The sequence below is a fragment of the Anopheles funestus genome, chromosome 3RL (assembly GCF_943734845.2).
Source record: "Anopheles funestus chromosome 3RL, idAnoFuneDA-416_04, whole genome shotgun sequence".
In the NCBI taxonomy this organism is placed as follows: domain Eukaryota; kingdom Metazoa; phylum Arthropoda; class Insecta; order Diptera; family Culicidae; genus Anopheles; species Anopheles funestus.
In genome coordinates this window covers 11,455,710-11,471,885 of record NC_064599.1, presented here as the reverse complement: position 1 = coordinate 11,471,885, position 16,176 = coordinate 11,455,710, and the positions used below count along the sequence as shown (strand labels likewise).

Here is a 16,176-nt window from a genome sequence, read left to right as displayed (position 1 = left end):
AACGGTTTAGGGCAATGCGAGCCATCGGCACACATTAGGGGATATGGTTTTATTGCTTCCTTTGTGGAAGGTGTTCATCTTTAGCATTTTTAGAAATAATTCGATGTAATAGAATCGTATTACACACGGCCACATAGAAATTTGTGGCATACCAAGCGAAACAAGGGTTCGTCGCCTAAAATCCCATATACGCTCATTGATGTCTTTCGATTTTGTTGACAGCTTTGCTTGCAGCAAAAGACGCTGCAATGCGTACTCTCTTCGAAGCATCGGTTTCAAGCGTGGAATATTTATTTGTGCCTTTTTTTTCGGGGGATTTCAAATTTACCTTCCCAAGCGAGCATAAATTATGCAAATATATATAAACACACACACACACATGCACAAGCACTGGCCGTGTGATCTACGCCGGCGATTATGCATCGTGAGGAAGAAAAAAAAACATGTTTAAAGATTTCCACCCCATTCATCGGATGATCGTAATCGGCTAGCTCCCGATAGACGTGACTCAAGCATCGAATCGAGTTGTTCGTCTTCGCGCGTCTTCAAACGCTCGTTGATTAGTTTTTGCAGCAGCTGAGCCTTTCGGGATCGGGCACATGATGCAATCAGATATCTTTTAAAATGAATGCTACCGGTGCGGGCCGATGGAATGTGACGAAAAGGATGGTAATGAAAAGGTAAAGCTGCTTCTACGTGTGAGATAAACAATCAACCAGTGCCGATAATGGGAGACAGTGTTCGAATTATCGAGACGGTAATGCATCTTTCGAGTGTCTTGAGTTGATTAAGACGATGGGGAAGGATAGAAAGAAGGGTGAGGGATGGGAGGTAATGCATAAATCTGCACCTCTCATGTGATATTTAATTCAATTGAAATAATTCATTTGATTGCATCGCATAAAAGAAGGGTTCAGGAAGCGTTATAAGACGGATTAGGGTAGTTAAGGCGAGGGCCTTTAATAATCCCACAAATACCAATGGAATGTTTTTTTTTAATAAAAAAAGGTTTCTTTTCTAGGTTAGTAATTGACTGTTGATCGCTCAATAGAGTCTTTTTAGCTATTGCACAAGTTCCTAGCTTAATAATCATACAAAAAGACAAAGAAAATGATTTATTCAAATTTTATCTGGTACACAAGCGTACAGATCTCTCCATAGTACCGGTTAGAGTCAATGGGTCGCTCAATTAATTTTATTATTTCTTTACCCCTAAAGCTTCCACCGACATCGAAGATCCCAATCGATTGATTAACAAAGTGTGGACATTTCTTTTAGCTTCTCGTCGTAGCGAATCGCTTTTCTTGGCCATGTTTTCCTTCTGCTCGCTACAAACGAAGCACAACGACACTTTTCCTTCCGGTATCTTACTTGATGCTTCTACTGCATATGAGGATGGTCCACCAAAATGGCAAGTTTGTTGTCGCTTGTTTTTGCTATCCCATCCTGAACCACCTGAGTTCGTAGACAAGAAAAGAAACAACTTCACGTAAGAGGTGGATAATTTATTTCGCTGCACTTTGCCATAAGCTTAATCAAATGAGGAAAATTACTCTCTCTCTCCCTCTCTCGCTCTGCACGCACGCACGCGAGCGTGATTTATCGTCAATGGTAGACGGAAAGGTGAAAAGCACAATTCCCGATGTCAGGGTGGAAAATTGATGATTAATTTAGCGATGTACCACGGTAATGGCAATGCCTCGGCACGGTGCACGAATATTGTAAAACAGTTGACATTCTTCAACTGTCATGAGGTTTGCAGCACCCAAGCTATTTACACAAATGGCCATGGTCACTGTCAAGCAACGGTCGTCCGTACGTTGAAGTCTCTGGCAGTGAGTCTCATAAATCTTTCAACCTACTGTTCCACGCGCGTATGTGTGCGTTTTGTGGACGCATTTTGGAACAATTCAATTCATTAGTTGGTGGGTCCATTTCGCTTGGCAGCAAACGCCGGCTATGGTTTATAGTTTCTCTCTTTTAGCGGAAATGTACAGTACTCTCTAACGATTTAGAGTAAAAGGCGGGAAAAGCAAACACACACATTTTCAACACAATTTTCGTAACCGAGTTTTACTGCTAACGAGTGTGAACAGCAAAAGAGGGAAACTCTCTGCGTCTATTTATTTCGGGTAAAACATGTTTTCTCTAAACAAAATCTTCGCCCTATTTAATCAATCTGCGCATCATTTGTGCTTCCGAAAGCTAATATGTAAAAGCAACATTTGAAAATCGTCCTATCTGATGATGAATCAGTGGCTTTGTTTTGCATCGAATGCCTTCGTGAAATACTGGTTTTCGCTCATCAGCTCATCGGCATCTTAAATTTATGTTGACCTTTCACTGTCTCCGGTGAACAGATTGAAATGGTCTTTGGAGTGCGTTTTATCATTGCTTGATGCTTAAAAAAAAAGATCTTTAAGATCAAATTATTTAATATTTGAAACCCAAAAAAAAAACGCAACGACATTTCGTTGAGGTTGACATGGATATGCTTTACAGTAAAAGCTTCTTGATCTTTACACGAACCGTTGCACCTTCGGTTTTTTTTAAACACCACGGCAGATATTTATCTGAGAAACGGCAATACTAATCTTGGCTTCTTCGTTCATATCGAGATGTAAATAGATACGCGTTCGAGAACATAAATCCATTGACTTTATTGACAGTCGGGCACAATAGTTTGGAAGGGGGATTTTGTTGGGGACGTGGAGCTCCATCGCAAATTATCTCTTCACGACACGGCACTATCTTGTGCCGCGTGTGTGTGTGCCAAACATCTTAAGGAAGCTTTTAAGCGTCTCACAACCCTCAAACTGGATTTGTGGCACCGTCTGGCTAATGAATACGCTCAACACCGTCTCGATGTGTTTGTCGCATTAGTGTAGCGTTCACCTACACAGGTTCGAAATGATGAATCGAAGTTTGTTACTTAGAAACAAAAATAAATAGAATATTGCACGAATTTTTGCAAATGATGACACAATATGTGCAGAAGTGAGTTATTCTCATGACATCACGCTAGAAATTGCTCATCTCGGGTTTGTAGTTTGCCTCTACCATCAAACTGTCGTCATCGATCACTACTTCTCATTAGCACCGGCACGATGATCGTATTGGGAATGAATTCTAAGTACGATCACGTACAAGCTAAAACATAGGAATAAATCATTTAACAAACTAAACTCAAAATACTCAAAGCATAATTCATTTATTACTGCTTCATCGATCTATTACGCCCATGTATTATCAATCCATACTTCAAGAATCATCCTTCCGCTGACAATTGTGTATCTCTTGACACTATCTGCCCTGGATCAAGATCAAACTAGGGCTAGGGCCCATATTGTCCTCCCCAGGCAGCTTGATGCTATCCGCACAAGTGTGTGCGTGTTTGCATTTCTCTCTTTCTTTCGATAGCGAAACCTCCGTTACCTCGTTAGTCGATGATATTTTTAGCAGACACCGTCACAAACCAGACGCTCCATCGGCGTTGTCATTCGCTCTCCTCTCTGGTGGAATGTAGACGCGTCGTTTGCTCCCCAATAACAAAAAAAAACTTCTACAGTGCGTAACATAAATTTACGCGCTCTATGTTTTGTAGACTGTGAGTTCGCATCGCTTAGAAACTTTTCGATGTATAGTAAACGCTTTATATCGTAATAGAAAAATATCTTTTTTAATAATGCAAAAGAGCAAAATCTACAATTTCGTTATCCGGGGGCGAATTAACCGTGCACCGAAAATTGACAGCTGTTCAACCGTGGTGAATATTTGTACTTATGTCATGTTGGTTAAAATTATTAAAATCGTCACCAAACGATGTGTTTGAAATGATTTTATTTTACGTTCTAAAATTTAATTGTTATTTGATAATAATTTGCTTGATCCGGAATCATTTTTAGCATCAAAAGGATCACCATAGTATAGTATATATACGCTATATACGCTTTGTCTAGATATATAACTGGCCTTGATATATAAGGGACTATTATCCGTGCAAATCGATTAACCGGCATCAATCCGATCCCGCGCACCCCGGATAATCGACATTCCTGTGTGCCTGAAAGAGAAGCTTCAGCTGTCACATAATTACGTTACGCACTGTAAGGTGGAGAAAATCTCACACAGTGAACTCTCCTGCTCTGCACAACTCCACGGCGATGCTTGGAGCCGGTCGCACGCAAGATTAGTTCGTCGTATTGTTCCGTTGAGGTCGGTTTGCCTGGAAGCAGACGCATCTGTTTTTGTGACGTGTATTCGCCATCGTTATTGTTATTGTTGCTACCAATCTGTGTGGCATTCCTACAGTGTTGTGCGTGTGTGGAGGCGAATATCTACCCCATGCTGGTGAAAATCGGCAAAGAATCCTCGCGATTCTTTGACTTGAGATGCAGTGTGTCTTCGTGGATCTTTTGTTTGTTGCCATCTTCACCGTAGTCACTTTCAACCGCAAACGCAAGGGCTACCTGTTTGGGGTTGTGTTTCGCGCGTGTTAATGATGCTGGTATCGACGAGGATTCGTCTTTCCAAAGATGGCGCACGGATGAAGCCTGTTCTTTGCGTGCGCGCGCGCGTGTGTGTTTGTGTGTGGAGTGATGGATTCAACAGCGTGTCATTATCATCACCGATCCGGTTGCTGTGATGAAGATCGACATTGATTTCTATCGTATGCAAAGTGAAACAGATGAAGAAGAAAATGTTGGCTACAGATCAACGAAACGAGCAGGAAGCATTTATTCGAGTGTAAGCGAGTGTGATCCTTGCGCTTTAACAAGGTTCAATTTACAAAGTGATTAACTAATTTTGATTTGTTGTTAGTGTGCGTTACGTGAGTATTTCGTGTGCGTTCCCACTGTATCGTTTAAGTGAATTGTTTGTGAAAATTGCATCATTTTCCTGAATGCAAATCATCGATCATCGGCGTTTAATACAACGTGATTACCATTGTGTATACTGTAATCGATTGAAATTGAACACCGAATTTGGAAGTACTTCGGGGATTGAGCAATACACAGCAGAGAACAGACGGCAGGAAAGCAGACGCTTGATGGAATGTGGATGCGAAACGCGTCCGTCAACAGTTCCGGCCGACTCGTCGTCGTCCAAATAGGGCTCGTTGTCCACTATATCGTCAAAATCGAACCAGGTATGGACAGGTGATCGATGCGAGGAAAGCGAAACTTAATTCATTTAGTGAGCAGTAGATCGATTTGCTAACGCCATTTTGGCGCGTTTTTTTTAACGAAACATATCCAGAAAGAGTTATTTGCGAAATTTGCAGCTGTCAGTCTGCTAAAAAATGGTTAAAATTATCGAAAAGTTGTACTTTAGCTTACAATTTTCCACCTCTCTGTTATCATCTTTCTCTCCTACATTTGTGTAACGTAACCTTAATAAGCTTTTGTGCGGGATCCCATGGCAAACAAAACCATATCTTTCGAATTTTCGATCGTGTATGGTAGCCGTACATTTTATCTAATCAAATATGTAAACAGCGCTGAACAATATTGATCTTGTTCAACGGTTGATAACAAATACAATTCGTTGTTGTGCGTCGGATATCAGTAGCTGCATGAAAGATGACATAAAATTTTACATATACTTCGTTAAAAGTGAAGTGTTTTTTTTATTAAAAAAATGTGTCTCCACACTGAGTGCAGGACAAATACGAGAATCATTAGATAATTCATTTTTTTAATAAATCATTACACACCTTGATCTATCTCGTCTTACGCAATCCTATCCCCATTAGGTGGATACTGATCTTCAAGCAATATAAACACAAAACAATAAATTGAAACAGCCCTGGGATGTCTTCCACCTCCGACCACCTGTTGGTGATTGTAGTTTGGTTGTATTTTTTTCCCCCACATGCACCATAATATCGAAGCATTTCCCATAAATCTCGCACCGGCTCTGCAGCGAGTGTCATTTGGTGTTTGCATTTGACAACACAAAATGATCCCGAAATAACATTCCTTCGCGTTTTCACCTTCGGTACGGGTCCAGTATCCAATAACACAGGGTGTTCCTTTTCGGTTACTAATTTGTGTCGAATATCGATGAGGTTGAAATGTCTGGAATAGTTTACGTTTTCTCTGCGCACGAAACAGCGGGTGGCGTGATTTTTCACACGTGGCGTACCGAACCGTGAAAGTGGTGTGCAACGGCAACGGCAAAAGAAAAATGGATGATGGAGAAATTTTGTTGGAAGCACTACGAAATCGCACCACCCTTTCGGTGGTGGACAATTTATTGAGCAGCAGGGCCCATTCGTCCCTATAGGCATTTGCATAGCGAAGAGTTTGGGGTTTGGTAAAAAGCTCACTACGTAATCTTGTTGAACTGTTTTGTAAGGCTTCATGGAGTGTCTTAACAAAACATGGCATGTGTTATCCATGGGCATCCTCTCTGTAAGTTAATTAACATACGGATTATGGAATTATGATTGTAACTTCTTTATTATGTCAAAATTATGTTTCTTTAATGATTCCACTCTACCCTCTCTAATGATCGTTTTGGTATTAAAGAATAATTTGCATATACACCTTTATTTCCAATTTCGATCAAAAGGCTAATTTTATATGGTTTATCAATACCGTCGTAGAGTTAGGGTCTTTAAACTCCAGATGGTCCTTAATCTCAATACAAACTTCAGCTTAATCACGTGACATCCAAACGTGTGATTCAACATCGTCGCTAACAAAGTCACCTAACAGCTGTTTAACCAGATTTGCCCAAAAACAAACAATTTCGCTTATCACAAGGCAGTCAGAGGTCTTAGAAAGGTAACCAGAATTTTGATTTACAATGGTAAAAATAGCAACCTTTATCCGCAAACATAGGGACGAGAGATCCCATACCTTTCACTGACGTCTAAATCGATGACTTCAAGGCTTGTGGCTTTTCGTTACTATTTTTTGACCCAGATAGTGCCCTCCAAAGGAGTTTTCCGACAGGGTAAGAGGGTTACGCTTGCCCTTAATTTAAACGCAACGAATCATCGCACGTAAAGGGAATTGGAGGATGATTTTTGGAACTAATTCTCTCCATCCTAAGTGAAGTTTGTTTTATTTAAAGAGAAGCAAACTGACCGAAGTGTCAAAAAGAAAGCATCGTTCGGAGTCAAATTAACACCGACGTGTGAAAAAACGTCTTCGAAGAGAGAACTTCCAAAGGTTTGGCGACCATGATGAAGGGGTGAAAGCATCCCTTCGAGCAAGAATGCAACGGTAAATGTTAAGAATTAAAGGCACGTGCTGGGAGAAGTATCCAATTTAAAATAGGTTACTATGGAACCCGGTCTTGACGTGAACCGTGATGGGACGTGCTCCAGAAACGTGTTTGGTGGTATGTTAAACACGTAAACAAAACACGCTGCCCTACCCAAAACAAACGTCCTTGCACCGAGTTACCTTTCACCAGCGGTGGAGATACATGCGTGGCGTTTAACACAAAACTAACTCCACAAAAGTTTCAAGGTAAGGTAGAAGTCACTTCAAATGTCCGACGTGCGTGATCCAACCAGATCTTGCACAGTGTTTCAGCACAGTTGTGTCTAATCTAGTTTTTGTGGGTTCCTTTGTGTCCAGCAATCTTCAAATGCTAAAGGTCTTAACAGTAAAGCAAGATTACATGCTTACATGAAAGCTTCGCGGTATGGTCACCAAAGCCCTCGTATCGTATAGGAGATTTATTTTCACAACAATCCCAACACCTGTCAACGCCCTCTGTACGGGTTTCTTCGAGCTGCCTAATGATGGGTGTTGTAGTAACGATAATTGTTGTTGGAAGGTTACGTGAACTTTTCACAGGTCGAGAAAAATCACCCAAACGCAGGCTGGCAGGGGTTTTCCCTTCAGCCAGCGACGTGGGAGTCTTCCCGTTACAACGTTATTTTCTTCCAATTTGGAGCGATCTCCGTCTGATCGGTGTCTACGTTCGAATCTCACATCTCGCCAAGTTGGACTTGCTGTTTTTTTGATGAGTTATGTTACCCATTCTCACGTCGTAAATAACATCATCATGCCACACTTTGCCCTGTGCAGCTGTGTACTTCCAAGTTCCAAGTAGTGCCCTCTTATCTACACACTCCCTTTTACTCTTCAGCCGCTTACCGCCAGGCTGTCGTCGAATGAAGTCACAGGTGCGTTCTATAAGGTGAGTCTCAGCAAGGTTACAATTGCATGTGGTGCGCGTGTGATAGAAGCATTCACAAATGCACGCATCTGCCGCAGTGAGGTTTCCCCGCCTCATATGTTACATCGACATCGGGGAGATTTAGGGAGGTGTCTTCAGTGCTTGATGCGATCATGCTGGTTGACACGTGGATGAGTTATGCCTTGTAAGGTGCAATTGTATGCCATACTATCACGCATCACCCATTGTTCGGTATTAAAAGGCATAATCAAGTGTTAATTCCAGCAGGTACGCCAGCATTTCTGTACATCACTTGAGAAGATGTAATCAGGTAGAACTTCATATAGAGGCAGTTGCTATGTGTATACACTTTTTGGAACATCTTTCAACAAAACTCAATTTAACCGTGTCTCTTTCTCTCTCTCTCCAAATTTCAAGATATTGATTGTTCCAATATGGACAAGAACAAGTCACAGATGGGGCCACCCAGTAGACTAAAAAAGTTAGGCAAAAAAGCAGTATTTGAATATTTCCGGAAACTAATACTATATGTCAACCTCCTCCAATGCTATTTTCCAACATTCCGATAGACGTCATATGCGGGCTTTATAAATATTTACAGACAACCAATAAATAAAGCGCATTCGGTTTTGCAACACGTTTGATGTGTGTTTTTGAGAATGTCATGCGACAAGTTTCACACTCTTGATCATGCTGATCTTTCAGTGTTTGCATTAGCTACCACTGCTCAAGAGTTGCAGCCCCCAACAACGAAACGTATGTCTCTATCGATTGTTTAAGTAATATGTTGAGAAATGTTTGTCTCTTCACAGTTCACCAAACACCCGCAATAAACACATACGGAAGATGTGCTTTTAAAGATCACCGTTGTCCACAGTGATGTTGTCCAATTTAGTGATGTGAGCTACTCCGTGCCTTGTTTATTTAAATTTATGTACGAATGGTGCAGGTTTAGCTCGCGAAGATTATCAATGAAAAGAAGAACTTATGTTTTTATTACTCACGTTCTCGCTTCCATTGCTCTGCTCTACAGAACATTCTCTTATACAGTTGCTTTTGTTCCATAACGACTATAGCGAGCACCAGCCGCGAGATCTACAAAGTGCAATCTACCGCATCCCGCCGTCCAAAAAGGGCACGAAACGCACACCAACTTTGCGTGACTTACGATCGCAAACAACGCCCAAAGCCTCCCCCCGGAGGTTTGCCGTTTTGCTGCGTCGAAGCTAATAACAATCTTGTTCATTTATTGTTCCAGACACCCGCGGAGTTGCACCGACCGGAGTTTCCCGTTCGGGTTTTTGCATCCTACCCGCCGGAACAAAGATGCCGTTTGCCAGCCGATTGTATACGGCTGACTATGCTCGTCTCTTCGGGTCGATCACGCTTCTTCATGTTTGGAGCCCGTTCGTTTTCCGTTCGTTTGCCGTTTGGTAGTTTTGGCTCACATTAAAATTAATTTGTTGTGCCTGCCTGCCTGCCTGGTGGATGAATCGCGCATGAGAGGATTCGTTGATTTGTTTTGGTCGAAGAAGTGCACAAAAGGGTTGGACTTACTGCAAACCTTAACTAAGCAGCGTACATGAATGGGCATCGCTTATTGGTTGCAGCTTCCGGAAGGAATTTTCGAAGAAACATATTCAATTTTCTTTTACGCCGGCGTAGAAAGACATGTACGAAGGAGCACCAGCTCCATTTGACTGTGGGCAATAATGCTCTCGGCAATAGCGACACGACTCGGCGCACCGTTTGCTCTGTTTCGTCTCTCGAAGCCAACGACCACGGAATGGAAGCAATTTCCGATGCTGATAACGAAAACAAACGCGTTGTCTCAAGTGGATCAAGTGGACAAAATGATGTCACTTTTTGCAGTAAAGAAAGCGTAAAGGAAATTACAAATTACAGTGATCGTTTATGGAAACTTTTCAAAGAGCAAGAAGGAAAACCCTTTTTGAGTAGTAATTGCAATAATAGAGATATTTAATTCTTAAACAATTCTGTTATTCCTTATACTCTAATAGTAAACTTCCTCATAAATTTCTAAGGCATTCCGCTTATGTCAAGAAATTACTTCATTTAGCCCGCAACAGCGTTAGCCTGATAGTAAATAATTGTGAGCTTGATGTGAAAAATGATGTCTTCTCTGAAATCTCACACAAGACATAGTTGAGTTTCTACTCAAATAATAAATCTCCTCCTTAGACTTGTCTTAGAGTTGTCATGAGCTCCGGAATGCATTCCGTTAAAAGATCATGAAAAATGTTTAATTGAAAGCATGTTTTACTGCAGTCAATTATGAGGCTGAGCAAACAGTTGCACCTTGCGGTGGTATTTGGAGACATTTATAAGTCTTTCTGTAGGTGCCACATTCCGGGCTTGTAAGGTTTGTCGAGTGGAGTGGACGGGTACGTCTTCAATACCCACCAGACCGTTTGACAATTGTAATCACTATTTATGACATTCCACAGCAAACTGTGGATGGCTGTGAATTTTCTCGTCCACACGTAATCAGGCGAGCAATCATGCATTCCGTCGTTTTTGGTGGCTCTTCCCGTTTTCTTTGCCCTTTTGAAATGTTCCGAAAAGGTAGTGAAATTTCTACCGCGTGAAAACTTCTACACACATTTTCTCCAGCAAGCTGCAAAGTTTGCCCCAACCATCATCATAGATGATGTCGTAAGAAGCTCGGGGAGAAATTTGCCCTGGCTTCTGAAAAACCTTTCCAGCTTCGTTTGAACGAACCTCAGGGACAATAAGCACTTGAGGCTAAGCGGCACGTTAAATACTGCCAGCGACAAAATCTAATGACGGTGGTGCCGATGGTGAGAACAGTGAGAGGGGTGTACGTGTCAATTTTATTTAGTCTCTCAACCTCCTCACCAAGATTTGTCACAAGATTCCGCTCCAGTCTGGTGATCGTGGGCATGGTATATATGTATGCTGCATTTTCGACTGGAAGGTCATGAAGGAAAACTCAGGAAGGAATCGGAGAAAGTTCAACACTGCTACAACCAACAACCTCCAACCGTGTCTTTGGCTAGTTTTTCCAGCGGGTGTTCGGAGTGACCACCGCTGCTGCTGGTGGTGGATGAAACTTTCACGCATCACACCAACTCCACATCAACTCCATTATATCGCCCATCAACGGGTAAGATGTTTGACGTTTCGGCAAGATGATGGTGCAGCGAGCGGCTTATTCTGCACTATTGTCCGATTCCATTATTAAAGCAATCAATTCTAATGAATGCTCCACGCATCTCTTGGAAGATGCTGTAGAGCGGTCACTTGTCGTACTCCTAAAACACGTGCGAAACACTGGAGAATGAAGGCTGTGTGGAAAATTCGTACACTTTCCATTTTACTTGAGAGAAAAATGTTTGCTCCGTATAGGCCATTGACCATCGGTACAGTGATCCACTCCCGCGCATTACCAGTGTAGACAGCAAAATCAAATAATGGTCCAATTTTCGTATAGCTCCTATTATGAGCAGGTGAGCGTCGGAGGAATGCTTGAACTCCAGAAAGGAAGATGACGCCCGTAAACGGCAATAATCGTTTTGCCAAAAATATCTGGTGAAATTGAACCTAACACGTGCGCGATCCTCTTACACAAAGTTCAAAATGAAACGTTTTAGTACCGAGCGATATTCGAAAGTGTAGGAATTCCGCCATTAAAATCTTTAACTCAGATTTTCTTGAATACTATGTACATTATTACCATTTTGGAAACCGATTCAAACATTTAGAGTGTAGCGGATTGGAATTGATTTCAAATTTCTCGTATGTCACTACTATTAACGATTCTGAGAAGGTCGTCTGGTCTGTTATATAGCACAAAAATGGAGATAAACATTAATACGTCTATCGTTTCGTGTCCCAACTTACGGCACTGGCCTTATTGTGGGAGTTCGATTTTTGCATACTGATTACGTTTGTTGACCGTCCAATGTCGAGGGCGAAGTATTTTCGCACTTGCTGTGGCTTACTGTGACGCATACATGTACAAGAGAGTCCGGTATTTCCAATCCACAGAGAGACCATGGAAGAACGCACTAGCAAACGCTTCATTGGTTGCCTTCGGTAAGAGTATCATCTTTCAAAAGTGTCGTGCGTTGTGGTGCTGCACACAACTCGTCTTTGTATCTGCCTAGGTCCAGTAGCCGAAACATTGATCGTAAAGTCACCATCGTGCCTCAGGGACATATGATGCGACGAACGGTCCGCAAGCGCATTGCAAATAAACCAGTCACTTCTTACGTAGATGAAGTACGATAGGAGGGTACCAACCATTACTGAGAACGGAGTAGACTCGGTTGACTGAATCAGTGCCTCAAGTCACCGAATACGTGCGTATCAAATAAAACCTGAGCCTCATCATAAACAAACCCTTCTCTCACCCAGTTTCTAATGAGTGACACAATTTCTCCGTAAGGCGTCGTATCCGCAAATCGGAGAAGGGGTTTTGCGTTAGGGTTATTAGCTGAAATCGAAAAGCCTACAAGGGAGAGTATCACCGATTGCTACTACTAACCCGTTTCTAAGACCAGGGCATGCATTTCCTGTGCGTTTCAGATCATATGATCGACACCTGATCTGGTCTTTACAGTAGCGAAGCACATCGGAACTGGTTTAGCCGGAAACAACCGGACCTGTGCGAGTGCTCTCGATACCTCAATACCCGAGTCGATCGAGAGATCTTCATAATGAAACAAAAAGTGTGTTCTCGGTACATCAATGAGCCAATCGTGTCATCCCGGAGGGTTCATCCTGATATCCTCCTTCCAAGGCAACAAAAAAGCAACCTCAAAAACCACCACCGGCCTCTCAATGCAATCAAAGGTTTCCTTCCTGCACTTCGCCTCCATTTTCGGGTCGAATTGCTGCAGGAATTTCTCCAATATGACGCGCAACTCGCTTGACAGAGGGGTGTGCGTGACACACAAAAAAACTATGCCCAGCACTGCAATACTCTGCAACACCGTGGACACTCGCACTGTGGAATGGAACTTTCGACGCACCCGGTCATCCCGGTTTTGAGTTTGCGGAACCTGTGGGACGAGGATTTTGTGATTTCGCTTTTTTCCCCACTGCTACGGGAATTTTGTGTTTTTTCTTTCTTATGCTCCGTTGCCAACATTCTTCGAAGTTGTTGTGGTCCTTTTTAGATCGTGGTTCGCTTTTTTGCGACGTTATGTTTGGACCTTTGTTGGAATCGAGTTCTGTTTTCCTGTTTTCGTTAAGGCCCCGGTAACCGGACCCGTAGGAAGAAGTTGTTCCTGGTGTTGGAGCACACTCTGGGCTGTAGGGGCACTAGACGATGATCTTGTGTGATCGCATCTAGTTTTGCTTAAGACCATTCCAGTTTGATTGAACAGGTTTTGAGTAGTTGCTATAGAGTGTTACTTCTCCACTTCAACGTAGCGGCAAACCTAGCGAGTACACACAAAAAAACACACCATCAAACAAACAAGATGCCCTTCCGGAACATTGATGGCTACATTCTCCACCATCTGGAAGTTCCACGACACCACGCATCCATGTCAGCATGCAGCCGTACACATTCACCCGACTCGCATATCGTTTGATGTACTTCAGCGGGAAGTCTTTAGGAATTCAGTGGCATATGTGTGGAGGATCGCTTCTTCTACACCGCCGAAGACGGGGTTTTTTTCCGCGTCGGGTCACCCTCCACGTTGTGGCATTTAACAGCGAAAGCTTATGTTTTACGTTATACCATCCGCGGCAAGCTGAACTCTAGCTCGTATCGTATGCTTATTGCTTTACGGTTTCTTGCTTGGTTTTCAGCTCCCAAAATCGGTCGTTCGATTCCAAACCTAACGGGAGATAGCAATTCGTAGCTGTACGAACCGTTCCAATCGAGTAACAGGTTGCGAGGGGCAGTCCTCTTATCCAGCTTGATCATCTTAATTTAGGCCACCGGGGCATGGGGAGCACCTGGGAGTTAATGAACTAGAAGCGAATAAACCGTGCGTTTTAAGGTGAGGTTGGCATTTCGAGTGAGAAGATTTCGTTTGCTTCCTTCGAAATAGTTGTGATTTATCCAGTACCGCGATCTTCAAAAGTACCTGAGATAAAGAGTTTCCTTCAGAACATTTCCTGTTATGTTCATTGATCGTCACAACCACATGTTTCTAGCGCAATAGTGTCCCAGATAGTATCGCAGTTCAATATTAATGAAAGTGACACATACACTTTCTTTCCAAACCGGTTCGATACCTCGTTGTGGCCAGGAAGTGATGATACGGAAGCGGCATCATTAGTAGAGATGAGAATAACAACTCTTTTTAGTGAGTCAACTGTTTTTAGAATGAATGGGTCGTTATTAGGAGTCAGCTCGTTTAAAGACTCATTTCGGAATCATAAAAAAACCACGGCATAAACGTGGCTAAACACGGCCATAGCCTTAGTTTTTTATTTTGGAAAATTTAGCAAAATTTATAAATGTGATATATTTTAATGCGAAATTGTTGCAATAAGTTTCTTTTCGCTCAAACAAAGCTTTAGAGGATGAAAAGTATAAAAAATAACAAAAAAATTAAAATAAAATTTTTAACTCGAAAATTTCATAAGGCTTACCCCTTGCCATTTTTTTGAGAAATTTAGCAAAATTTAAAAATTTGTTTTATTTTCATGCGAAATTGTTACAATAAGTTTCTTTTCACTCAAATAATGCTTTAAATTAAAAAAAGAATGAAAAATAATAAAAAAAAATGAAAAAAATCTATAAATTTGCCAATCTCCTAGGCTCATTTTTGCATCAAATTTTGCCTATAACTCGGTCGGTATCCAACGTATCTCCAATCTTTAACCTGTGGTCGATAGATGGCACCAATGGCTACATTTTCTTCTTAGACGGCCATGCCCTTAGATGTCTCTACCAGAAGTTAATCGAGGAACCAAGTTCCATACCCTGTTTAAGGAAATGTAAAATTTTCCTCATTTTTGCACCAAGTTTTCCCTATAACTCGGTCGGTATCTAACGGATCGCCAATCTTTAACCTGTGGTCGATAGATGGCACCAATGGCTACATTTTCTTCTTGGACGGCCATGCCCTCCGATGTCTGTGCCAGAAATTATTCGAGGAACCAAGTTCCATACCATTTTTTGAGCAATTTAGCAAAATTTAAAAATTTGATATATTTTATTGCGAATTTGTTGCAATAAGTTTCTTTTCATTCAAAGAATGCTTTAAAAGAAGAAAAGACTAAAAACTAACAAAAAAATAAAACTAAAATTTTCAACTCGAAAATTTCATAAGGGCTACCCCTTGCCATTTTTTTGAGTAATTTTGCGAAATTTAAAAAATTGTTTTTTTTTTAATGCGAAATTGTTACAATAGGTTTCTTTTCACTCAAATAATGCTTTAAATTAAAAAAAAAGGATGAAAAATAATTTAAAATTGAAAAAACGCAAAATTTGAAAATTTCATAAGGCTATAGCCTTAGCTATATTATAAATTGATGTATTATACATTAGTTCGTTGTTTGTAGACGACTTCTGTAGTAGTTTTAATAGACGTGTTTAGCCTCAAACTAAATATTGCTTTTCTTCCAAATAGTTCATCCTAAATCTCGGAATTATATCACAGAAAATGATGTCACACGTCCGAACGATCGGCATTGCAAACGTAATCAGTTAAAAAGGTTACCCACTAAAAGCCGGAATTAATGCACAAAACATCATCAGACGGAAAGAATGGTTATCTTGTAATATGCAAAACCATCAAAACAGCAATGTGGTGAAAGATATTTCCCTAGTGTGATGACCGCCTTTTATTTCACCGTATCAACACCGTATGCAAAAACGTTCCAATTTTATGTATATTTATTTCTGTTCGCCTTTCCATAGTGAAGGAATGTCTTCGAACCGTTCGTTTACTGCGTGACGCGTACATATTGTTTTATTTGTATGTCAACAACATTTCTCCTTCTTGTATTGCTTTCAACCATAAGCTCCATTCCCAGTGCTGCGTTGATTATTAATGCAATTGT

At 41.4% G+C, this 16,176-nt stretch overlaps 1 protein-coding gene across 4 annotated transcripts in view; it reads left to right on the top strand.

Moving 5' to 3' along the window:
- Positions 1-16,176, top strand: part of LOC125767797 (uncharacterized) — a 68,823-nt gene that overhangs the window by 20,935 nt on the left and 31,712 nt on the right. Inside the window, exon 1 of one of the 4 annotated variants that reach the window (XM_049434704.1) lies at positions 4,116-5,149. The exons of the other annotated variants lie outside the window; for them this stretch is intronic. The gene's annotated coding sequence lies outside the window, so the exon portion shown is untranslated. Of the gene's footprint in view, positions 1-4,115; positions 5,150-16,176 lie in introns of those variants that run through there. 4 annotated transcript variants of the gene reach the window in all.